Genomic DNA, 26,013 nt, shown 5'->3' with positions numbered 1-26,013 from the left:
ATCTCTTTTCCATTTCTGTGTCTTCTCTGCATAATTCTGGTGTCTACAAGTCATTGCAGACTAAAGGCTGTCAAAGCTAAGTTCCTCATGCAAATCAGATAATTCCTCTAATGCATGTAGCTATCTTTGAGTTAAAATGTCCCCTATATGATCAATATATCAATTCTGTCTGCTTACTAGATTTACTCTTCTGTTTTCTAAATAGGAACTACATGAATGTATTAGTATAATCTGTCAGGAGACATTATTGTCAAAACTAAAAGGTGTTAAGTTCATAAGACTCTTAGAACACGCACAGAGACTATTGTAAAATTGTGAACTGATCCAACCATTCTGGAGAGCAGTTAGGAACTATGTCCAAAGGGCTACAAACTGTGCATACCCTTTGAGCCAATAATACTATTACTAGGAGTATTTCCCAAAGGCATCCAAAAAAGGGAAAGGACCTATATGTTCAAAAATATTTATAGTAGTTTTTTGTGGTGGCTAATAGGAACTTAAAGGGATGTCCATCAAATGACTAAACAAGCTGTGGTATATGGTTGTCATGGATATTATTGTGCTATAAGAAATGACAAGCTGGCTGATTTCAGGAAAACCTAGAAAACTTACATGAACTGATGCAAGTAATGTTACCTACAGTAACAGCAATCTCGTTTGATGAAGAACTGTGAATAACAGCTATTCTCAGCAATACAATGATATAAGAAAATCCATTTTCTATTTAATCTACTTAGGGAAGGCAGCAGTAAGTTCACCCAAGCATACTCAAGGGCAAAATTAATAATAAAAATAATAATAAAACTAACATTTATATATAGTACTGCAAAATACTGTAAAATATCTCATTTGACCCTCTCAATTTTGAGCAATGGGTGTTATCATTATCTTCATTTTATAAGTGAGTAAATTGAGGCAGGCAGAGATTAAATGACTTACTCAGGGTCATACGCCACTATGGCATATAACTGATCTGTTAACTCTATCAAGTGACTAAATTAAAGGGAAACTGGGGGAAGAAGGAAGGACATCAATTAGCAAAGTGATGAATGCCTTATAGATGTCTTCTTGTTGAAATACCCAGGACTCAGAGGCAAGGCACTAGTTGAATGATCTGAAAGTCATTCAAGCTTCTTGAGAATTTAGTAGTCTCATCTATAAAACAGTGATAAAAATAGTTGTGGCAATTGATTTATAAACTAGAAAGAGCTATAGAATTAAGACGACTTATTAGGTGTCTAATATACTCTCTGAGTGTATGAAGAAAAGTAAAAATGTATGCTCTTCTCTGTGCATCTCACTCAGAATATAACTTTAACAACAGAAATTCTATATCCAAGAGCTCAGTCCAGGGTTCTAGATACATAATGGATAAACTTCAATAAACATTTGATACTGATGGTAATTATCTGAATTATACCTTATTAGTCCAGGCCTAAACTAGGAACTCTTAATATCCATGAGGGGAGTAGAGATATTGACATTAATTGAGAAGCATTAACCAGCTTAAATCAGTTTTATCAAGGTCATCTTCTGCTAAGTTACTAAGGAAGCTACCAGCAAAGGGGCATATATTTCCCTCAATCACAAAGCAAGGAAAGTCTAGATCTTGGTGGAACTATAATGCAGAGAAGCTATATTTATAAAGGCTGTTCCAAAAGTCTAATGTGTATGTTTAAATTTTGTAACATCTTAAAAATGTCACTAAGATTTTTGGAAAACATTATATTTGGTTGACCCCAATTGAGCCTCCATTTCAAATCTTAAGGATATCCTACATAAAATTTCCAACACTGATCTATATCTGTGACTCAATGGTTATCTGAAAAAACTGATATTTTCAGACACACATATCATAAGGAGAGATTACAACTATAAAGATTAATCTCTAAAAATGAATTTAGTCCCCTCACAGAAATTCACATTAGTTCCTGACAAGGTGTTTGCTTAAAATTTCAATCGTGCATTTTCAAAGTAGATAGAAAACCACATATATGGCCTGTTAAACAATGTTAACCTTGTATTTTGTGTCAACAGTATAAAATCCTTTTCTGAAGAACATCAGTAAATGAAATATAATAATAATAAAAACATTATACTAAATGTGAAACTACAATGTGGAAGTGTGATAGGGTACCTCCTCAAATATTAAAATTGTAGAAATGTAATTAATCTTTCTTTTGATAATTTCCCTACTTTCTCCTTAATACTTAATATATTTAGAAAGTGATAGCTTAAAGAATTATTTATGAAATTGATGTCATCAAGATGAAATAAACAAGCAAAAGGCTAGAAGAGAAATGGAAAGAACTTTTTTGCTCCCTGTGATGTGAAAAGTCAGGAGAGCTATTATTCTCAGACTTTCATTGTATGTTTTATCTCTTTGATATGAATTTAGACCTGTTAGGACAGGCCCCACTGGTATCCTGTGTGATTGACAGCAATGGCAAGATTCTAGCTATACTGCAGGAGGGATTATATCACTTAACCTAGATCATACACTCTGGATGCCCTTAGAGAACCTAATTATATCTAGTCTCATCTGTCTGTGTGAACAGGAAAATAAAAGAAGGGAATGTATGAGCAACAGAGAAAGAAGAATTTATTAGTAGAATGGGGAAAAAACACTAAATTTAGACATAAGAAATCTGGGTTCAAATTCTGGCTTTGCTGATTAAATACTTGGAGATCTTGAGAATATTAAATCAATTTTCTGAATCTTAATTGCCTCTTCTGCAAAAAGGACTGTAATAATTTCTTCTCTGCCTACTTCATAAGCTTGCTGTGAAGATCAAGTGAACTAATAATGGAAAATTCTTTGCTCAGTAAGATTTATAAATGCAGGTTAGTAACATGAGCCTGTATTGCTAAGCTTCTTAAAATATCCCAAATTTCTCTATAAAGCAAAGACCCATCTTTTTACACCAAGATAATAGTGATCTTATCATATCATAGAATTCTGCTCCAAAGAATTAAAAATGAAGATATGCATGTGTAGCCATAAGCAGGCTGAAACATATACCAAATATGAAGCTAAAAATTTTGACAGTTATGATTGTCACCAAAGAAGACATTATTGAAAAGGAAGACAAAGTAGACAGATGGAGAGAGGGAGAAATAACCTATGGCAAGCCAGTAGGCTCCACTGAAATCCTCAAAATTCAAAACAAAGAAAGTAAGGGTCTCTGTGTTGGGCTTAAGGGAAGACATGGACAGGAGTCACATTGGATGAGCAAACAGAAGGATTACAAGGTGTGTCATTAGAAGGAACTTCGATATCAATGAAATTATATGTTCTTTTGAGTTTTGACATAATACATCTGTGAATTGTATGATTCAGTTAAGACAACATTTATTAAAAGTAAACCATAAAGCATTCTCCAGGAAAGACATGGTACTGCCTTCAAGGAGATTATATTCTATTAAAAAGGGAGGATTAGTTTAGTATGTCTAAAATAAATGTCTGAGATGAATGCTGATATATATTATATCTTCCAAACAATTACTGATTATATTCCGAATGAGATGTTTTTCAGAACAAAATGACAATAGCACGTAGACTAGGATTCCATTTAAGTGAGAGCATTGGGGCTCTGATTGGAAAAACCACTACAAAATTATTGAGTTACTTTCCCCATATCATGAAGTAAAAGATTTGAAAGAAATGTCCAAAGTATAATACTTATAGACATTTTTAGTCTTTTATGAAGATCAGTTCTTTAACAAAACAAGCAGAAATTGGAAAATAACTCGTTTTCTGGGGGTAGAAGAAATAGAATACTTGACATTGAATACACCAGTCATGGGCAATTTGAACAATTTCTGCTTGTTCTAAAACAGGCATTTTTAAAAAAACCAACCTATCTGAAAATCCATAGTATAAAAGAATTCTTTCTTGCCTTAAGAAAAAACCTATGGGCACCATATTTGCCATCCTATAACACACAGCGCTAAATGAAGTAACATATATGGATTGATGTAATTTACCTGATTATGGCTATGTTTAGAAAATACTATTTCTAAAGTAAAGAAAACACTTTAGAAAGACTAAAACATAATTGTACAGTACAAAGGCCCAGTTCCAGTGAACACTATTCAGATCAACCTTTGTTACTAGATTGGTGCAGTTGCACATTACAGATTCCCAATTAATTTAGACCCAGTCTTGGAGTAGGAAGTCTTTTGATGAATTGGTAAGCTACCAAAGCCTAGTGAATTACAAATATGTTTATGAGAGAGAGAGAAATAGGAGAAAAACTAAATGACAAAAAGCTAAACAGGAAGGGTAGCTAGATGTTTATTCTTATATTCCTATATTATATTATATTATTATATTATATTATATTCTTATATATCATATTCTTTTATGAATCAATCTAGTAGCTTTAATGAATTAAGAAAAGGGTTTTTCTCTTTAATGCAATGACTTTTCCTTCCATAGAACAAAAGGGAGGGAAGAGATTTTTTTTAACTGGAAAAAGAAGTTTAGAAAATCTGTTAGGAAATATAGATGAAACTAAAGGCAAAAAAACAAAAGGATAAGTTTATGAAAGAGAAAAAATCAATTTCTATTTTATGCCTCCAAAATGTGATTATTTTGCTTTTGAAGAGCCTTAGAAAATAGGGTTTCTCTCATATGTGCCAGAGATGAATATAAAAATAAATAATATAGAACTGATATTAAATCTGCTATAGAAAAGAATTCTCCCCATATATTTATATCATAGGTTTTGTACATTAGTGAATAACAAGAATGTGTTATACCCTGAGATTTTTGTGTTTCCTATTCCTTATTCATCATTCAGAGAACATCTGCATGATGACTGGAATTTTACCTCCTGTACCTGAAGTCACAGAATCTTGTCTCCATAGTAACTGCTTAAGTGTTACTAAACTGGGGCTATAAGACTTCCAGGTAAGAAACAGGTGACAATCATTTAAAGGAAGAAAAGACTTTCATTTTGTATGCAAGTCTAAAGGGCTATAGATTAAAGGCATATCTGATTTAATTTTAACATAAAAATAATATTTGCAATTATCAATTATAATGAAATTTCCTATAAGGCATCTCTGTCTCCTATATTAAGCCTACATTCTAAGGTTTTTTTAGTTAATAAACTAGTCCTTACCTGAACTCACATTATCATTTATTGTTTGTCAATTACAATCCAGTGTCTAGAACCAGGGTAAAGCAGAAGAACAAGAAGGCTACACATCTCCCCTCAATTAGAAAGTTTTGAATATTCAGTGTTTAGGGAATGTGCTGAAGATTCAATCAAGAAAGACTAAAACATAATTGTACAGTAGAAAGGCCCAGTTGAGATTTGGGCAACAATTGGGCCCAGCTATAATATGACTTTGTTATGTTATCCCAATACTGGGTGGGCATGGCCAGGTCCAGTGAGATTCTGGCATTTGGTGTTCACTATTGATCTTTTGTGTTTGTGTTGGATGTTTTATAACTTCTCTAATGATCTACTGGCTTGCAACCAGGTCAGAGTGGCCAACACTGCCATAGATTCCTGGGGATTCCTCCTGTAGCCAATGGTTTTGCATCTTAAATAAGTTCTTTGTAATCAACTCCCTGAAAGTCATTTCCCTATAGTAAAATACAGGAAAGAAGTTGAAATGGCTAAAGTTTTCCAATGAACAATGACATCAGACACCTTGAGAAAGCTGCAACAATTCAAGAGTTTCCCAGTAGCTATATCAATTCAATTACACTACATGTATCTACAACTACTGGGAAATGAAGGAAAAAATTAGTTCAGCAAGGAACAGTTGAGAAAGGGAAAGGACGAAGGAGAGCTGGTGGGAGAGAGGGATAAGAAAGTTGGACAGTTTTGGTCCTTCAGTCTCAGTAGGCTGACCCTGATTTACAGGGATTTTAAGGTGACCAATAAGAGAAATGAAAAAAAAAACTCACATCTCCCCTCAATTAGAAAGTTTTGAATATTCAGTGTGTAGGGAATGTGCTAAAGATTCAATCAAGAAAGACTAAAACATAATTGTACAGTAGAAAGGCCCAGTTGAGATTTGGGCAACAATTGGGCCCAGCTATAATATGACTTTGTTATGTTATCCCAATACTGGGTGGGCATGGCCAGGTCCAGTGAGATTCTGGCATTTGGTGTTCACTATTGATCTTTTGTGTTTATGTTGGATGTTTTATAACTTCTCTGATGATCTACTGGCTTGCAACCAGGGCAGAATAGCCAACACTGCCATAGATTCCTGGGGATTCCTCCCTGTAGATTCTCTGCCATGTGGAGTCAGCAATGCTGGCCGAGTCAGCAACTGCACTGTCTGGTCTGGCATTTGTACTCAGTTGGTTGCATTGTCTGCCTTTCTCCTGTTTCTGATTGAAACAGACCTTTTCTGGTGATCTTTGAAATGCTTGTGGCACTCCCAATATTTTTGGGTTCTGCTGTTCCAGAGCTAATTCAGAGGCTGGGTTTCATAATTATTGTGAGGGTTATAGAGAAGGTCAGAGAAAAACTTGTGTTGTCTCTGCCATATTGGTTCCATGATAGCTGTAACTTTTGAGTACTATATCTGTCACTGGGGTGGGGGGGGGGGGAACATCACATGGATGAAAGATGTGGTTGTGAATAGACTTTGATGTGATGATATGAATGAAAAAGACATTAAGGAGTGGGGAAAGGTTTATACTTGAAGAAGAGGAAAAGGTAGGTATAATGGAACAAATTAGATCACATGAAGAGGCACAAAGAACCTACTACAATAGAGAGGGAAAAAAGGAGGGAGAATGAGTACTCTCTGAAGCTTGATTTAATCAGTTTTAGCTCTAAGAAAGAATAACTTAATCATTCAGTTGGGTGTGGACATTTATCTAATCCTATAAAGAGTAGGAGGAGAAAAAGGGGGAAAAAGGCAGAAAGAAGGGCAGAAACACTAGGCAAACAAGCTAAGAGAAGAAGGGAAGGAGTGATAGAAAATAAGGTAATGTATGGGATGGGTAAGAAAAAAACCCCACTAAGGGCAGGGTGAAAATAGAGGAAAAGTATATATGAGAGAGAAATTAGAATGCAGGGAAATACAGACCTGGTAATTATAACTGTTCATGTGATTGGGATGAAATCTCCCATAAAATGGAAACAAACAGCAGAATGGCATAAAAAACAAAATCCTACAATATTTTCTTTACAAGAAACACATTTGACACAGAGAGACACATACAGAGTAAAGCTAAAAGGGAACAGAATTTATTATACTTCAGATCTCAGATAAAACAAAATAAAAATAAATTTTATTAAAAGAGACAAGAAAAGAAAATACATCTGGATAAAGGGTACCATAAATAATGAAGTAGTAATGATACTAAATGTGTATGCACCAAGTGGTAAAGCATCTAAATTCTTAGAGAAGATGACCAGAAGAAACAGACAGCAAAATTACACTGGTGGGGGACTTAAACCTTCCCCTTTCAGAATCAGACAAATCTATCCACAAAAAAACCTAGGGAGGTTAATAGAACCCTAGAAAACTTAGATTAGATAGATAGCTGGAGAAAATTGAATAGTGACAGAAAGGAATACATATTTTTCTCATCAGTAAATGGCACCTACACAAAAATTGACCATGTATTAGGGCACAGAAACTTCATAATCAAATGCAGAAAGACAAAAATAGTAAGTGTTTTCTTTTCAGACCACATGGCAAAAAATTATATTCAATAAAGGGGCAAGGGAAGATAGAGTAAAAATCAATTGGAAATTAAATAATCTAATTCTAAAAATGACTGGGTCACAGAATGTCACAGAAACAATCCATAATTTCATCCAAGAGAATGATAATAATAAGACAACTTGCCAAAGCCTATGGGAAGCAGCCAAAAGAGTTCTTAGAGGAAATATTATATCTCTAAATAGCTACATGAATAAAATAGAAAAAGAGAAGATCAATGAATTAGGTTAGCAACTAAAAAGTTATATAAAGGACAATTTAAATACCTCCAATTAAATGCCAAATTTCAAATTCTGAAACTCAAAAGGGAGATTAATAAAGTTGAAACTAAGAAAACTATTGAACTAGTGAATAAAACTGAGTGGTTTTATGAAAAAACCAACAACATAAATAAGTCTTTGGTTAATTTGATTAGAAAAAGAAAAGAAAAAAAACAAATAACCAGCATAAAAAATGAAAAGGGTGAACTTATCACCAATAGAAAAATAATTAAAACTATAATTAGGAATTATTTTGCCCAACTCTGTGGCAGCAAGTCTGATAATCCAAGTGAAATGGATGAATAATTATAAAAATATAAAATGCTCAGATTAATAGAAGAGAAAATAAATTACTTAAATAATCTCATTTTAGACAAAGAAATTGAACAAGCCATTAATGAACTTAAAAAAAAAATCTCCAGGACCAGATGGATTCACAAGTGAATTCTATCAAACATTTAAAGAACAATTAATTCCAATAAACTATGTAAACTATTTGGAAAAACAGGTAAAGAAGGAGTCCTGCCAAATTTCTTCCCTGACACAAATATGGTACTGATACCTAAACCAGGAAGGACCAAAACAGAGAAAGAAAATTACAAACCAACCTCCCTAATGAATATTCTTGCAAAAATTTAAATAAAATATTAGCAAAGAGATTACAGCAATTTATCAGCTGAATAATACACTATGGCCAAGTGAGTTTATACCAGGAATATAAGGCTGGTTAAATATCAGGAAAATTATTAGCATAACTAACCATATCAATAATAAAAATCACAGAAATCATATGATAATATCAATAAATGCAGAAAAAGCTTTTGACAAAATACAGCACCCATTTTTATTTTAAAACACTAGAGAGCATAGGGATAAAGGGAACTTTCCTTAAAATAATGAGTATCTATCTAAAACCAACAGCAAGCACTATTTATGATGCAGAAAAGCTGGACACATTTCCAATAAGATAAGGGTTGAAAAAAGAGTAGCCCATTAGCACCACTATTATTCAACATTGTACTAGAAATGTTAACTTTAGCAATTACAAAAGAAAAAGAAATTAAAGTAATTAGAATAGGCAATGAGGAAACAAAACTATCACTCCTTGCAGATGATATGATGATATACTTGAAGAATCCTTGAAAATCATCCAAAAACCTATTAAAAACAGTTCACAGTTTTAGCAAAGTTGCAGGATATAAAATAAACCCACACAAATCATCAGCATTTCCATATATTACTGACAAAGCCAATAAGCAAGAGATAGAAAGAGAAATTTCATTTAAAATTACTATAAACAAAATACAATATTTGCTGCCAAAACAACCCCACAAACTCTATGAACACAATTACAAAGTACTTATCATACATATAAAATCAGATTTAAACAACTGGAAAAAAAATATCAACTGCTCATGGGTAGATTGAACTATATAATAGAAATGACAATTCTGCCTAAATTGGTCTATTTTAGTGCCATACCAATCAAATTGTCAAAACACATTTTATAGAGGTAGAAAAAAATAATAACAAAATTAATCTGAAAGAACAGAAGTTCAAGAATATCAAGGGAATGATGCCTTTGACGAATGAAAACAACAACAACAACAATAACAGCAAAGCATGGTGGTTTAGCAGTACCAAACCTAAAACTATAATACAAAGCAGAAATCATCAAAATCATTTGGTGCCAGCTAAGAAATAGAGTGGTGGATCAGTGGAATTGGTTAGGTACATAGGACACAATAATTAATGACTGATTAGTAATCTAGTATTTGATAACCTCTAACCTCCAGCTTCTAGTATAAGAAAGAACTCACTATTTGACAAAAATTTCTGGGAAAACTGAGAAATAATGTCAGAAACTTGGCACAGACCTCCATCTCACACCATCTAGCAAAATAAGATTAAAATAGGTACATGATTTGGACATAAAGCATGATACCATAAGCAAATTAGGAGAGCAAGGAATTATTTATCTATTGGATCTTTGGAGAAGGGAAGAATTTATGACCAAAGAAGAACAAGAGAACATAAGCAAAACGAACAACTTTGATTATATTAAATTAAAAAGTTTTGCACAAATAAAACCAAGAGAAACAAGATTAAAAGGAAAGTATAAAACTGGCCAATGTTTCTGATAAAGGTCTCATTTCTAAAATATATAAAGAATTGTGTCAAATTTATGTCATTCCCCAGTTGATAAATGTTCAAAGGATATGAACAGACAATTTTCAGATGATGAATTAAAGCTATCCAAAATGATATGAAAAATGTTCTAAACCTACAACCTGGTTTTAGAATGGCATGAAAAGATTGACATGAACTGATGATGAGTGAAACAAGCAGGACCAAGAATATATTTTAAACAATAACAGTAAGAATGTGTGATGATCACGTATGAAAGACTTGGTTCTTTTCAGTGTCTCAGTGATACAAAGTAATCCCAATGGACTTTGGACAGAAAATGCCATGTGCATCCAGAAAAAGAACAATGGAGATTGAATGTAAATCAATACATACTATGTTCCCTTCTTTTTTTCTATTTTTTTCCTATCCCATGGTTTTTCTCTTTTGCTCTAATTTTTTTCTCTGCCAATATGATTCATAAAACAAATTTCATTAAAAATAAAATAAAACAAAGAAAATGCAAAAAACAACTGATAGATAAGACTTGATAAGTCATGAATAACAGCAAAACTTTAGGGGCAAAAAATTCAAGGGACAAAATATAATTGAACTGGTTAATAAGAGGATTAAGATGATGAAGGGGAAAATAATAGGAAGAAGAGGGAGGAATCAAGTGACTCAAGGTCATGATAAGACAAAAAGTAATTTTTAAAAAGATGAGGAAAATGGCGAGATAGAAAGACTGGCAAAGCTATGATAATGGAGAAAAAATTCTGGGCTCTGATATTAAAGATCATGGAAGAAGCATAGTTTGGGATGGTATTGAGATCTAAAGTACAACTGTCCTTCTAAATAACTGAAATAGATGTGTTACACAGGTCATGGAAACTCAGGATGCTAATGTCCTGGAAGTACAGAGAGTTCAAAGGAACATGACAGCATATAGTAAAATTCCATATAAAAGGAAGGGTTGTAGTTGGAGAGAAAAGCTGTGAATCTGGTACTGGACTTCTCAAATGACTGAGTTCTTCCCAGTGACCTGGAAACAGAGTATATTATAGAAGCAACACCTTGGCAAGAATGATAGAACTGAATAATGAAAGGTTCTTAAACTAGCTGCTGAGAAATTAGAGAAGAAAAGTATCTTCAAAGAGTGGTATCTTGTCTGCAGTAGAGAATGAAGTTAGTGGAGAAGCCTATAGGACCCAATAACCATAGTGGCTTTTTCTCTCATGATTAAGCTTGGACTCACACTGAGGTCTCTCCTTCCTATCATTATATCTAAATGCTTCCCAAAAGTTCCAAACAAGACTGTGAATTGAAGCTAATCCTCTTTTGTCCTGTCTTCTGTTAGAGAAGGAATGAGTAGTTTCTATAATAGAAAAGGTCTCAATATCTATTCTGCCTTGTTTTATTCTTAGTTAAGTATATGAGAAATTCAAAAGGAAGAGACAATATGAAATTCTATCTGTGTGTGTATATATATATATATATATATATATATATACACATATATATATATTTGTTAGATATGGAAAAATCAGTGGTAGTGATTCATTTCTTTGATTTTACTTTAAAATTTCCCAGATTCTCTCTTATTCCAGAATTACTCCATAGCTCTTCAATGGTCACTTTTCTTTGGGGAAAAAGTGCTTTATAAAAATGTCCATTGTATAAAAACCCATTTGTATAATTGTTTCATACAAATACTGATTATCTTATTTAATCTTCTAAAAGGAAGGGAAGGCAGATAAAGTAATCCTCAATTTACATATAGGAAACCAATACTTAAGGAATGATGGGATTGTCACATTAAGATTCAATGGTAGATCTAGAACTGAATGCATGATCTTTAAAGTTCATTTCAACATGTCATCTTGTAATATTCATTCCACTTCCTCCAGTGAAATGGAGTGCAATAATTTCCATAGCCTCCTTTCCTTTATTTGTAATTTCCTGTAATATTATAACATGATCTCTAAGAAAAGTAAGCTTATTGAGAACAGGGACTATTTCATTTATATCTTTGTATCCTAACACCTGATACAGTAGCTGACACATAGTAATTATTTAACTGATGTTTATTGAATTGAGTTGACTCCAATATAATTCTGTGATGCTCAGGTACTACTATTTTGCTTTCTGATATGCTAATACAAATTGAGAACAAAAGCATCATAATAAAAAGGAATTTGTAAGGCAGTTCAATGAACACACAGCTTGATTTCAAGGGCTATGCTTAAAGGGAGTTGTGTATTGAGACTAAAGGGAAACCGGTTCTTGAACAGACTAGCTGCTGAGAAAATAGGAGAGGGAAAGTATCTTCAAAGAGTGGTATCCTGCCTGCAGGACTATTCACTCAGCTTTGAGTTCCACCTCCAATACATGTTATTATGGCACCATTTGTCTTCAGTTTGCAATAATCACATTTAGCCAACATCACAGAAGTATTCTTAGAGACTTGCCAGAGATTAGCAATGGATTGCTGCCACTGCCTACTCCTGGGGTCACCTGAACCTCTGTTCTTAGAGTTAATATGTAAAGATGTGGGCGGTAATATCGAGCTCAAGTAGAAGAAGAATGAAACATGGATTATGTATATTATCACCATATAAAATAGCTATCCTGTGGCGGACATTGTGTTTGTGCTGTAAATCCAAATTACCTGAATATTAAGTCCCTTCACGGCCATCAGCATGAAACAGGAAGAGTGTCACATTGATGACCCTTCAGTTTATACCAGTCTTTCATTGTAATGAAATGATATCGTACCCAAAATAGAAATAATAGGCACTTTTTCATGAGCGCAGTAAAGGGAACGTGGTTGGCTATCTGCTACTCTACTTAGTGCTGGGTTCGCAACTGAACAATTGCTTTTTATCTTTGGAAATTTAATCTCTCCACATTTGACTTCCTCCCCTGTCATTACTGAGAATATTTTTATCCTACCTATTAATAATTGGAAACTGGGAAGGTAGTGAATATTTTTTAAAGAAGATTGAAAGCTTTGCCATTTTGTTTATTTATTTGGTAAGTTTGTAATTGTTTGCAAGTTATCTCCCCCATTTAGATTGTAAGCTCCTTGAGGGCAGGGACTATCTTTTACTTCTTGTATCCCAAAAATGTGGCACAGTTTGGCACAAAGACACATAGGTGCTTAATAAATATTGATTGATTGACAGACTAATAATAATTCCATTTCTCTGGATTAATGATCCTGAATGATCTATCTTGCCTCAATCTCCATTTCCTCATTTACACACTCAATACATAACTACTCACAAACACATACACAGATATCCTTCAAGTTAATTCACAACAGCCTTTAAGTAAACATTTAGAAAAATCCCTTAATTTTGCACAAAAATGTTTTTTTTTACCAACCAAAGTATTTGCTCCTATATATGTGTGTGTGCGTATGTGTGCATGTATGTACACTCATACATATATGTGTGCATGTATGTACACTCATACATATATATATTTACACACATGCACATATATCAGAAGGCATATATATATACATATATATCCACATACATGAATATGTAAATGTGTGTATGTATATCTCTTTCTTATACCATTACAGAGGCAATGAAGTGTAATGAGTGAAGGACTAGATCAGAAGTCAAGAATCCCTAGGTTTGAATCCTATCTTAGCTATATGGCATGGACTTAATCATTTAACCTCCCAGATCTTCAGTTTCTTAACAGGTAAGATGTAGTACAGACTTCACAGAGTTGTTTTAAGGATCAAATGAGAAAATGAATGTAAATTATTTTGCAAACATCAAAGCAGTCTATAAATGTCAGATACTGTTACTCAAGCTTCATATCTGACAGAATTGTAAGGAAAGCTTGTTAAGAATGTGAAGATCCTATACAAATGTGCCTTTTTCATTGTATATTGTTCCTGTTCCTGATTCTCAGTATTTCAATATATTATAAGGAAGAATAACCATAACCATCTGCATATGATATCCTTACTGAAAGTTCTATCTAGATCCTGAGTGGGAAGGGTTGTTTAGAGTGGTTCAGAGATTATCTAATCTAACCTCCCCATTTGAAAGATGAAGAAATTAAGATATGCAGAGGTGATGTGACATTTCCAAAGTCACACATCTCAGAAAACTTAAACAAAGGAATCAAAAAGAGACACAGAAGAAAGTCATTCTCCCTAAGGGAAGCATTGTTGGGGAGAGGGGTGGAACCAAGATGGCAGAGAAAAAACAGGGATTTGCCCAAGCTCTCCTCCAATCCCTTTCAAGTTCCTTTAAATAATGACTTCAAACAAAATTTAGAGCATCAGAATGTACAGAAAGATGGAGTATAACATTCCAGCTAAGACAACTTAGAATTTCAGCAGGAAAGGTATGTTGTATCAGGATGGGAATCCAGCCCCAGCCCCAGCCCAGGTGCCAGCAAAGGAAGAGCAGGGCTTTAAAGTCTCTGAGTCAGTGGTAGCACTGGTGGTCTCTCTCTAGGCTTCTCAGACCACAGACCAACAAAGACAACTTGGAAGGTTGGCATGTAAGAGACAAGTGCCTTACCAAGAACTCCACTGACTTGCTGATGAATCCAGGAAAGATTTTATTTTACATTCTTGCAAAAGTGGGTGTCTAAACTAGTAGGGACATTCTTGAAATACTTTTGTGTTTCTTTTGTGTACTTTTGTGTACGGACAAGAATGTCCCTACTTGAAACACAAAAGTACAGTCTTTTACACCCTGTCCCTGAAATACAAGTCCTTCCCCATTGCCTGGGTATTGAAGAGGTTACAGGCTTCCTGAAGCATCTAATTCCCCTACGTGGGCATAAATCCCCACCCCTGATTATGTCTGTCATTGACATTCACCTTATCTAGTCATAGTTCTGCATGAATGACTGAAATAACAGTTCTTCCATAAGTTTCTCTTCCTTTGTTCCCCATCATTCTAAGCCCTAGATTTCATTTCTTAGCATTTCCCTGATTTGTCTCACTAGAGTGGGAGGGACTTGGGAACAAGGCTTCAGCCCAGAAACCATAAGAGGGTCAAACAGGCTCCTATGAGAAGAAAAGACATTGTCTAATCTCCTCCTTTCAAAATCTCTAGCTTTCCTCAAGATTCAGCTCAAGCATCACCTCCTATACAAGGCCTTTCAAAGTTCCCATACTCCCAGTTATTAAGACCTTCTTATAGTAATTTATACCATATTGTAGATATTTTATAGTTATTTGTCTATATGTATGTTGTTCACCCTAGTAAAATGTAAGCTTCTTGAGAGCAAGAATTATTTGATTTTTTTCCTTTGTATCTCCAGTGCTGAATATATTATAAATAATTAAAGAGGTATTTTGAACGAATTAATGAACTAACTATATAACCTTGAGCCTCATTTTCCTCTAAATTGCATTTGGATTGCTGTAATTTGGTTGGTTGGTTTTTGTTGTTGTTGTTAATATTCTAACTATAATTTCCCTGGTTTAATTGATTTTGTTTTGACCTTGGGCATATGGACCATTGTTTTGTTTTTTGTTTTTTAAATCCATGTTTTTTGACATTTCCTTTCCTGGCCTCTTTCCTCCTGGAACCAACATTTCTAGTAAACTAAGAAAAACAGGAAAAAAAAATAACTGGCAAGTACTTAGGCTTGGGAACCACCCTAAGCAAAGCCCTAGTTCCAAGTGGGACAGCCCCAATTACCAGTGAACTGTTTGCCAACAGTCTGTTGGTGGGGACATGTGGAATTTCATAACAAGTCTAATTAGTCAGCTCTGGAGCAATCTGTACCTCTTAATCTCTCTGTTTTGGACACTGCCATCAACAAAATCCAAAATTCAGCTTGCCACTATTGGTCTTTATCCAGCTCCATTAAGAAAGAATCCATTCTTTCAACTCTATTGTTGAAAGAGCAGAATCCTCATTTGATGGCAAATGGCAAGCTTGTTTAGAGCAAAATCCCAATTCAGAAGATTTTCAGATTCTAATTTGCACAAAGGAAAACCACAATCATGTAGCCCTCTCCATCCCCTATAAATACTTCCTCATAACACTCTCCCAACAACTGCTATGATTGGGTGTGAACCATTAGAGCAACAGCATTGCTCAGTAGACCTATGTCCCTCAAAGCAGGGGTTGGAATTGGACTGCCCCTAAACAAAATGTGACATAATAATAATAATAATATTTATTTAGTATTTGAGATTTGCAGAGTGTTTCACATGTATTATCTTATTTGATCTTCACAATTACCATGTGGAATAAATGCTATAATTAAACTCACTTTATAAATAAGAAAACTGATACTGAAAATGGTTCAATGCCTTCTCCAAGGTCATATCGCTAGTGAGTATCTAAAGCTAGATTAAACCTGAAGTCTTCCTATTTCCCAGTCTACTATCTTATGAACCACCTTTATATCTCTGAAATTCTTGGGCTCCATGAGGGTTACATATTTCTTCAATGGAAAAACAACATTGACATAAATATTGATGTCAATATACAAGCATTTATTAGGCAACTACCAAATGCTATCCTTTGCACTACTTTTTGATACAGGATTCAGTCCATTTGTGTTAGGGAAAAATAAATCCCTCAGGAAATGTGAGGTGAAGACTGAAGATCAGAGTTTATGACTCAACCCAATTCACATTATTAAGCGTCATTATCTGTAAGCCTAAAAAACCTCTTTGTGAGTAGCAAAATAACTGTTACTGGAGGCATTTTGTTTTCTGGTTTGAAAAATATTCTATATCTTCTTTTTGTGTCTAGAAGTGATGAGAAACACAGGGAGAAAGAGAAGAAAACTTGCTACCCCAGCATTTTTTTTTCATTCTTTAGGGGGTCTATGTGTAAGCCAGATGTCACTTTAATTAATGATTCTTTTTCAGCCCTTTTTATTGATACATAACACATTATAGACCAGAGACAGAATATGGAGCTAATTTTTTATTCTTATACCCAGATGCTCAATTTAAAAGAAATTCTGCAATGAAATGTCTTTTTCTAAATCTCTGCCTAGTTGTGTCAATATTTATAGAATAATATCCTGTGTCTCACCAGCTCTGATGGGTTGATTATTCTCTTTCTCTTTGAAGATTATGGCTCTTCAGCCTCCAAAAACTCTGCTTTACATAATAGTTGTGATGTTTATATGTATGTATGTATGTGTGTATGTATATATATATATATACATATATACATTTACAATTATATATATGTTCTTTTTTGTAACTCACAAGAACACCTTAAAGCATATAAAAAAGAGGGAAATTAGAATATTTTAAATGGCTTCATTCCAGTGATATTTTTAAAATTTAAAACATCATGATATAATCTCCTTAGACTCAGCATTATATAATAAGTTCATAGATTTAGAGAAGAAAGGGGGCTTAAAATTTAATTTCACTCCCATATTTTATAGTGGTTAAATGATTTATCCAATATCACACAGGTTGTAAATGGCCCACCTGAGATTTTAATCTATGCCCTTTGGCTACAGAAGGTAGCACATGATATGGCGGATAGAGTTCCAGGCCTATAGTCAGGAAAAGTCATCTTTCTAATTCAAATATGGCCTCAGACACTTACTAACTGTGTCACCCTGGGCCAGTTACTTAACTTTGTTTCCTCATCTGTAAAATGAACTGAAGAAAAAAATGGTAAACCACTCCAGTGTATCTATGCCAAGAAAACCCCAAATAAGATCTAAAAGAGACAAAAATGACTCAGCAACAATAATAAACCTCTTAGTACAGATATTTTCCTGTCTTCTTCAAGAAGGTATTATTGGTTTCACCATTCATATTTCTCATATAGTCCAATGAACCTAAGGCTTTCTGATTCAGGTAAAAATTAGTTCACTATGAGTCAATTATAAGAAGACTTTAAATAGATATATAGACTTTTTGGTACAAAAAACTTTGTTTGGAAAATTTTCCCTTTCTACCTCCTTTTCTTCTAAACTACAATTATAGGCTTGAGTTCAAAGGTAGTATGTGTGTGAATATTGTGCATGAGAATTAGCCTGACTTTCATAATTATTTGTTGGTCTTAGTTTTTTCCTCAAATTATCCATTTATTTACAAGTTGCATGCTATACTGGAATATAAACTTCTTGAAATCAGGAAGTGCTTTTTGTTGTTCCATTAAAAAATTATCTATTTATATCTATCAAGTAACAAGATACCTGATACAGGGGAAGTGTTTAATATTTTTTATTATTGTTAATGAATTCATCTTTGAACAAAAATAACCAAAAGAGGATAATGATCAGTTAATTACTGTCTTCAATAAGAGCTGCTAAATAAATGTTATTTTTTTGTTAATTGATTCAATACTTTATACTATTTCATTTTCTGTGTCCTGTGTCAGAGATAGAGAATATTTTTTGTTATCAATAAATACTTTTAGGAGTCCTTGTCAAGTTTCAAATCCTTGTAGGGTAGATATCAGAGAAATAAGGTAAAAAGGTGATCTCACTTCCCACATTGTTCCTATTAGTCTCAATATTTTTTTACTGTTTTTGCCCTATTCACATCAAATGTCTGTGTTTGTATATGTATGTTTTAAGAAAAACAATTCCTATTATGATATTTTGAATAGCAAAGAGGGAAGCGACTTCAGGAGTCAAGATAATTCGTTAAAATGTCCACTAAAACAGTATTTCTCAAAGTGTGGTCCAGAGAATCCTGGAGATTTCTGAAATCCTTTGAGAGGATCTGCAAATTAAAATTTAGTTTTAATTTCTAATATACTCAATATCTTTAAATATACCCCACATAAACAAAACTCTTTGGATGGATCTTTAGTAATTTTTACTGGCATAAAGATAATGAGAACAGAAGCTTGAGAATGGCTTCTCTGAACAGAAACTCTACAATTCTAACATTGATTGAGATACACTTTAAACAGCAGTGTTTTTCTCCCTAAGTTTTTGTGTCTGTGTTATAATTATTATTACAATTATGGAAAGAGAAATTCTAATATTATGCAAAATATGAATGTAAAAATTTGCATATGCAAAAATTCTTGCCATATTACAGCCATCTTATTTGCCTGCAAGACTGTATTTACAAAGACCTACCTGATAAAGATGGCTACTCGAAAGGAGGGAGCCAGGACAGAGGAACAGACCAAATAATGATGAAGAAATTCAATGGAAAATTGGTGTGAGTAATTTCTTTGTCCCTTGTATTGCACAAAAAGTCCTCAAAAGTCCTAAGCTTATAATGCTGGGGGCTTTCACAAACACCAGCACTGGTAGAAGCAACAAAAACCTTGACATTTCCTAACTTTCCAGTGTTCTTAGTAATATATCCAACAATCTTGGTCCACTCACTGTTTCTCACACTCACCATTTCACATTCCAATTCCATGGTTTTCCTTCATTTTCTCACATACCTGGATTTTTCTGTCTTCTCAACTCTGCCTCATAACTGAGATCCTGCAAGACATAGCTCAAGTCCCATATCAGTAAGAAGTCTTTCTCACCCCCATCCTCTATTTAATTCTTCCAACTACTAGCAGCCTCTTTTTGAGATTACCTTTCATCTACTATGTGCATATTTTGTATATAGAAGATTATTTGTATGTTGTCTCTCTCATTAGACTGTGAGGTCCTTGAGATTGAGAATCATGTTTTTGCCTTTCTTTGTATTTTTAGCTCTTAGTATAATACTTCTTAATAAATGCTTCTTGATTAACAGACTAAAGGCCACTCAGAGAAGTATATAACCTTCAAAGCTCTGTATTCAGAGGCAGCAATAGCAGACAACCACCCAAGAATACTCCAGAGTAGTAGAAAAATCTTAGGGCTTTACTAGGCGAAATCAAGAGCTTTGACATCACAAGAAAAAAATAGCACAGGAAGGTAGAAAAAAATTAAAGGACCTAAGAATTATAATCATAATCACACAAGAACTTATAACTTCTATTATAAATGGGAGGTAGTCTTGTTAAACAAAATTCCCAAAGGATTACAACCATCAATAATCAACCTTGAAAAGCTTAATGCTAAGTAGGTAAAAATGATCTTTATTGGAACAGGGATTTTCAATTCCTGATGAAAAGACTAGAATTGAATTAGACCTTTTAAATATAAAAAAACAAAATACAAAAAAAAAATCTGTATTTGATCAATTGAAAAAGGAGAAGTAAAGCTAATGAAGAAAGAAGGGAGAGGGAGAACTGCAATATTTGTAAAAGTACATAAAGGAAAAAAAGTATAGTTTCACAGTATGACATATAACCTTCTTTTGTATTCTACTTGCTTCCTAAGGTGGGGAAGTCTAAAAGTTTTATAACCACCAGTGAAAACAGACCACCAAAATTGCTGGGGGGACATGTCTAATTTCATGTCTTTTTTGTTTTACTCCTTCAGGTTATATCTATATATATTCTCTTCCATTTTCAGAGATGCAATTTCCTCATCTATGAAAGAGGAGATTTGCTTCTTTCATGGGGAGCTATATGTCAAATAATCCATCATTTAGTAGATAATCCTTTGTTAATGAGCCTACTTTTACTTGCGTAGATGAACCCCTAGAGAACAGACACATAATATGTCCCTGGGCTTCCACTTGCAAGATTTCCAAACTTAAAGAAAATTTATAAGCTTATCTTTTGAAAACCCCATGCAACTTCCACCATGATAAGACATTGGAGTAGAATGTTAGTGAGTTGCTTCAGAAGGAATTCATGTGTTCTAATAGAAAATATGTAGCTTTAATCTACTTTTTAAAAAATATTATTGTCATTTCACAGATATAAGGAATTTCCAGTGAGAAACTCCTGTCTGTCAGTTCAAATTTGCAACTATTCTGCAAGTATTAATCTTAAAGAATTACTTAGGGACATTGAAAGGGCATGCAACTTGCCCAGAGTCACACAGCTTGTATTTGTCAAAGGTAGGTCCTGAACTAGAGTATTCCTTGTTCCTGAGAACAAATTTTAATCCACTGCTCTTTAACTATGTTGAAAGAAAAAGATAAACAAATGATTGTCTTTAACTTTCGTCACTTTCCTGCATTAAAAAAAAAAAAGCCATCCCACTTGCTTTTCCCAACTCCCATTCTTCCTTAGTTTCCCATGACCAAAAGGCTAAGCAACTCTCTGAAATGCTTCTTTAAAGGAGTTTTTAAATATTTCTTCCTTTGATTAGTCAGATGCTAGTCAAAGTACTTTAATCAATCTTCTTTAAAATAAAACAGCAGTAAATAAGTAAATGAGTTTATGGAAAACTATGGAAGCAGAGGAGGATGTGTTAATGATGTGATTTTTGTCCATTAATTTATCATTAGTAGCTGATAATATACTTTTATGCCCTTCCCATCAGGATAATATCATGTTTATGAGGCATCACAAAAATATGCCTTATAAACACCTTTGTTAAAAGCAGACAGCCGTTGTTTTAAGTAGCCATCAATAAAACTGGATTGATTATTTAAACCCTTCCTTTAAGGAATTAAAAGTTCAGAAAAACAAGAACTCAAACTAGTCCTCTCCAAATTGGTTTTCTTACTTCTTTTCAATTCAGCAAAAAAGAGATTGTTGTTGGAGATGTACATATAATGATCTCCCTTGGATAAAGTAATGGAAATCAGGCTGCTTTGCAAAGCTGTGGGGAGATCTTGTGGCAGAGTTTCAAATTCAATGTCACTAATGAAGTACTAGTCTGAGAATCAAGAGAATGGAGTTCTAATCCCAACTTTGCCTCCCAAATCTTGATCATCTAGGTCTCTATTTCATTATCTACAGTGGATTAAATGGACTAAATAACCTTGAAAGTTTCATTTACATTTTATGTCAAGTAAATGTCTTAAAGAAAGAGAAAGATGAAAGGAAGGGGGAAAAAAAAAGGAATACGTGCCTTCTATGTGCCAGGTACTGTGCTAAATATTTTACAATTATTTCATTCGATCCTCTAAACACCACAGGGAGGTTGATGTTACTATCATAACCACTTTATGATTGAGGAAACTGAGGGAGGCACTTGCCCAGGGTTACATAGCTAGTAAGTGTCTGACCCTAGATCCAAATTCAGATATTCCTGACTGTAGACCCAATCTTTGATCCAGTGCATCATCAGGCTTTCTGAAAAGAAAAATGGAAAGAGAGGAGAAGGTATAGGAATGAATATCTGACAGAATAAAATGGAGTGAGAAATGCTATTTGTCTTCCCTGACAGAGTTTATCTAACTCTTTAATTAACTTGTTAGTTATATGCATCTTCTTAATTCCACAGGATCAGGAACCCCAAGCTGAAGAGTGGTTTGTCAAGGAGCCATTGAAGAATTGGAAAAGATACTTGGCTTCTTTACTTTTATCTCTTAAAACATTTGAACTCAGTCTGTAAGAGGCTTTCTGGAAAAACCTCAATAGGTACTCTATAATTCTCTTATAATTCTTTAAGGAAACATGGAGTCCAGTGAGTTATCTTGTGCTTTAGTGCAGAAGTAGGCAAACTATGGTCAAATCTTTTTTCTTGGGCCTATTTTTATACAGCCCATGAGTTGAGAACTATTTTTATATTTTTAATGAAAAATAATATTTTAAAATGTAAAAATTATTCTCAACTTTCAGGCATTATAAAAGCAGTCTACAGGCCTCTGGCTGTAGTTTTGAAAACCCCCGAGTGTAGTGGATAAACACCCAGCCTTGGGGGTCAGCTAAATCTAGATTAAAATCCTTGCTCTGATATAAATTAGCTGTGTGACCCTGGGCAAGTCACTTAACATATTATTGCTCCAAGCACCTCTTTAAAACAGATTTATATTCAGAGAAGGTGCAATTTCCTCACTGGACTTCCTGTTGACCAATAAAATCATAATTTTGATCAAATTGCAAAAAAACAAAAAAGCATATAAAAAAGCCAACTTACTGAATTAATCCAACTCTCTAACCCCTCTAAAGTTGTAAAAAGTAAGATTGCTTCTAGCAGAATCAGTCTGGTTTCTAGGATAGTGAGATTTATGAAAATCTAAAAAGCACTCACCACATCAATATTCATAGTCTCACTGATACCCTTCAGTACCTCAGTCTTCCTGCAGCCTCCTTCATTAATAAAATATTAAAGCTTCAATCACTGTAATTACTTTGCTTACTTAGCTGAGAAATACATTTGCCATGGAAACATTACACAGGTTCCTGGGTCAGAAGGGAGGAGCTGGAAGAAAAGGTTTCCATCAAATACAAGGAAAATGCTTCATTTGCTCCACCAGCCTTTCCTTGTGTATATTGGGACCCTCATGACTGCTGGATCTGAAAGGTATTAAATTACATGGTTCAAAGAAGCCGCATGGGAAGCCAATGACTAGTACAGAAGCAGCTGTTGTGTTGTGAAAAACTGGACAGTCTGAAACCTAAGTTTGTTCAACAGCTTTGTCACTTGCCAGCTGTATGACTTTGTGCAAGTCTTGCACTTGATCTCACTGATGCTCAAATTTCTTCATGTATAAAATAGTGAAAATAGTACTTCCATTACTTAGTTGAGATAATGTGGTAAACTTTAAGTCATAAATCATTATGTCACCTCCTAGCTAAGAGGTTATTACCAACTTCCTTTATTTTTCCAGTGAATTGAACATGGAGGACAACATTCATGACCTACTATGTCAACTTTGATTTCATGGATGGGTTTTCCTCTGTGAAGACTAATCCTGGCTGATAAATATGGCTCATCCATATCAACCCAGAATTAAGTTTTACTGTACTTATATGCCTTGTTCTCTTTTGATAATTGTTCTCAAATATCTAGACATACAGTGTAACATGGGGCAGTCCTTTTGACTACTAGATCCTGGGAGGGGCAAGGATGAAGAATAAAGTCCAGAATAACAAATGGAATTGAAGGTCAGATTCCTTTGATTTAAGGAAAAACTTCCTATACATTATATTGTAAAAGAAAAGTGGAATTGGGTACTTTGGGAAATAGTGTGCTCCCTCTTAATAGAGATCTTCAAATCAAGACTGAATAATCATGTATTAGAGATTATTTTGCCACTAAGGGACTCTCAGTTATATAAAGTTAAATTAGTTGATATCTGATGTCTTTTCCAATTCTGTGATTCTGTGATTATGTGAAAAAAGGCCTAGATTAACTACCTTCTTGAAAGATATATCAGGCAGGCAGAAGCAAAATACAAAAAGAGCTTCAATCAAGTGAGATCTTAACCCTTTGAATCATAGATTTAAGACATTTTTTCCATATATTATCTTTTAAAGTAGTATATGATAAACATTACATGATAGGTTCAAAAAATTAAAACTATTCAATAAGAAACATGAAAACATACTAAAGGCAAACTGGACTCAGAATTAAAGCCAATGACGATTTTCACCCAAACAACAGACCAAATTAACATCACCTCAGTTATTAGAGAAAGATGGAACTATATGTGTGGAATGAATAATACATGAGATTTCAGGTGTAGTGATTTTAGCTTCTAAATGATAAATTTAAAACTAGAAGGGATCTCAGGTATAATGTAATACAACTTTCTCATTTTGGATGGTAAAAAAAAATACAGAAAATGGATTTGACCATACAAATAACAAAAAAACAGAATCAAGATATGAACTCAAGTCATCCAGCTCTCTTGGCACTTCACTATATTCCTTGGTTAGTTTGAATTATTTTTCTTTACTTAATGGTGTGTGTGAATGTGGGTGTAGATGTATTTGTGTGTGTGTGTGTGTGTGTGTGTGTGTGTGTGTGTGTTTTAGGCAATAGAGGATGTGACTAATATAATGTACAAAAAACACTGACAAAACCCATAAATCAAATGAAATCTTAATATGGTACTAGCTTCCCTTTCCCTATATGTGCACATGTGTACACACATATACACATAAACATACACACTCAATCATACACATGCAGAGGCAGGAAAGAGAAAGGTCTAAGAATTATAGAAGGGATGAGATCACAATGGACTGAGGTGATCATAGCAGTCTTCATGGAAGAGGTGAGTTTTTGTTTGTTTTTGAAGTTTTTTCCTAAAGCTGTTTAATCAAATGCTATAGCTGAATATCTCCTTATATCAAGAAATGAAGGGTATAAACCTAAGAAGAGAATCAATTCACACCCAAAATGTTTTTTTCCCCCAACAAAATCAGAGTCTTAAATTTCTTTTACATTTCATATGTAATAAACAGCCTCCTCCGGAGTAGAAATCACAGTCTTTATAATCATGAAGTGGGCAAATCTTCCTCCCTCCTTTTCTAGATATCCTACATGACCTCTCATCCCCAAGTCCTAAAACAACAAAGGCCATTTTGTGTTGCTTTGATGATATCCTTGAAATGACTGCTCGGGGACCTGTTAAGTCTTTTTTTAGTAGGAACCCTTTCTATATTTTTTCTGAATTTGTGAGCCCAGGATACATAAGTTTACAATACAATTCACACTAGGTTTGAGTGCAGACATGATTACCAGGCTACTCAGTTCCCTAATGACCACTTAAATGCACATACATTCATTCACAATGAAGTATGAATGACCCTTAAGGTTTATAGTATTACTCCTTTTAGAAGTTATTTTCATTTCCACAGAGACAAAAGCTTCAAACTAAAGATCCACAACACTGTTGGTAGAATTTCAATGAGAGGTAATTAAGGACAAGCAATTCTGAAATCAAATCTTATAGGAAACCTTTGCCTGCCATTACCTTTATTAGTCCCCTACCTACCTTGCCTCTTAGTGAGTGGTTCAGCCTGTTTACCATTCCTTGATGAACAGAGTGGGTTTAAGAGATCACAAGCAAATCATTTAATTTCTCTGAACCTCAATTTCCTTGTCAGCAAAATGGGGATATTAATAACTGTCCCAAATTGAGTATTATTGCAATACACTAAAAAAATCCAGATCTTCTTCAGATGAATTTCTGACAATTCTTACCTTCACCTTGTACTTGTAAACCCAACTTTTTGAATCC

The sequence above is a fragment of the Sarcophilus harrisii genome, chromosome 2 (genome assembly GCF_902635505.1).
Source record: "Sarcophilus harrisii chromosome 2, mSarHar1.11, whole genome shotgun sequence".
Taxonomy (NCBI): domain Eukaryota; kingdom Metazoa; phylum Chordata; class Mammalia; order Dasyuromorphia; family Dasyuridae; genus Sarcophilus; species Sarcophilus harrisii.
This window is presented reverse-complemented; position numbering follows the sequence as displayed.